The sequence below is a fragment of the Sceloporus undulatus genome, chromosome 6 (genome assembly GCF_019175285.1).
Source record: "Sceloporus undulatus isolate JIND9_A2432 ecotype Alabama chromosome 6, SceUnd_v1.1, whole genome shotgun sequence".
Taxonomy (NCBI): domain Eukaryota; kingdom Metazoa; phylum Chordata; class Lepidosauria; order Squamata; family Phrynosomatidae; genus Sceloporus; species Sceloporus undulatus.
The window spans coordinates 18,940,620-18,942,519 of record NC_056527.1 but is presented as its reverse complement, the minus strand read 5'-3'; the positions used below and the strand labels follow the sequence as shown (position 1 = coordinate 18,942,519).

Here is a 1,900-nt window from a genome sequence, read left to right as displayed (position 1 = left end):
CTTTTATTTGTCCAAACCTAGCTCTAGTTTGGGTCAGGATTGGACTCCAGGTGTTGTTTACTTCTCCTAATCTACTCAGGTCTCTTCTTGCTGATGTGGAGAAACCTTGTGGGATCTCAAGGTAGGTTCCAGTTCAATGAAGCAAAACTATTCTTGTGTGAAAAATTAAAAATCAATAATACAGCTGCTCTGGAGGCTTCTTGTGTGAGCAATGACCAATGCAGGCTGGAACTGAAGCAAAACCATTAATTTCCTGTGATACTGACGTGTATCTACTGCTAGCAAAACCTTTAGTCATATAGCTATTCAAAATTATTTCAATAAGAAATGGGCAGCTGTAGCAAAAGTAAAAGGTTAAATGCTAAGGATAAAATACTGATGCATTGAAGTGGGTAAGAAAATAAATGAGATCAGGTTTATATATATCCCTCATCTTCAGTTAGCCCTCTTTCATTTGCTTCTCACGCTGGTCACAATAGCTGCCTAGGTCTCCTTCTATGTTCCAGCCATGGTAGTCCTATTAAAAAGAATGACTGCTAAGCAGAAACTATCAGACATTCAGTCCAACATCAATAAATGAAACTTGTTATGAAGTTTGGTACAGAGAATTTTCAGCACCCTTCCCAATCTATCTGGCCTCTATTTGGGGAAAAACTATAACAGTAAAAATGGGTAAATTTGCATTCTGAGCAAATGCATCTGTCTGTTATTCTATTCAAATTAACATGTTGGATCAAAGAGACAAAACACAAGGGCCAGCATCCCATTAGTGGCATGTGCAAATGGAAGTCCACTTTGTGCCTGTGTATGTCCCTTTTTTGGTCATTGGCTGCTGCCACACTGCAGAATTAATACAGTTTGATGCTGCTTTAATTGTCATGGCTCCGTCCCATGGAAACCTGGGATTTGTAGTTTGTTCTGGCACCAGAGTTCTCTGTTGGAGAAGGCTTAATAGCTCACAAAACTCCAAGTCCCAGAATTCTGTAGCACTGAGCCATGGCAGCTAAAGTGTCAGCAAATGGCATTAATTCTCCACAGTGGAGACTGGTATTCTCTTCCACCCTCTGAAATTTCCAAAGACCCACTCAACCCGCCCCTCATCTACAATGGCTCAGGTTGTTTGAGTGACCATATCCTCTCATATGAATCTATTCATGTTTTGAGATCTTCTGGGGAGGACTTTTTCTCTGTCCTTGCACCCACACAGGTACTTCTTTTGATAACATGAAACTCAGTGGCTGTGCCCAGGTCTCCTTCAAGAGAAGTTAGACTGGTACCTTCTTTGCTATCTTTCTGCAGACATGTGAAGACTTTTCCTTTTTAAAAAAATCAGCAGACCTTTGAAGAATGAATGCTCAAGTAGAATTGGCATTGTGTAACTAATTTTGTGTAATTTATTATTTTCTTCAATAATGAAGCTCTAACTCCGGGGTGGGAACCATGTGGCTCTTTGGCTGTTTAACTGCAGTTCCCAAAATACTGTTGTTACTGGTGAAAAATATTGGGAATTGTAGTCCAGCAATCACTGGGTACCACAAGTTTCCCACAGATAATTGAACTGTGTTACATTCTGTTTGCAATTTAAGGAAGTATCACATCACTTGATTTGTGCTGTAATGGTACCTTATTAGTTGGTTTTATGGTTTGTGGTTGTGGCTTCACTGAATGGTGGCTAGGGAATATCATGTGTTTCTATAATGCTGTTTCTGAAAGCATTTGTAACTACTTTGGGGGTCCTCGTCTCAATGCAGGAGTGAACACCCTGCACCCCTCCTAATTATGTTGTAGACTCTAATTCCCATCAGCCTTAATTAGCATAGCTAATAGTGAGAATTATACTTACCTGGCAGGGGAGATACCATGATCATGAAGATGGTTTTCCCAGGGTGAGGCTCAGCCA

The 1,900-nt window shown here is 40.4% G+C and overlaps 1 pseudogene; it reads left to right on the top strand.

The window, feature by feature from the left end:
- The first annotated feature begins 1,835 nt into the window (after positions 1-1,835).
- LOC121935812 overlaps positions 1,836-1,900 on the top strand; it is a 173-nt pseudogene continuing 108 nt past the window's right edge.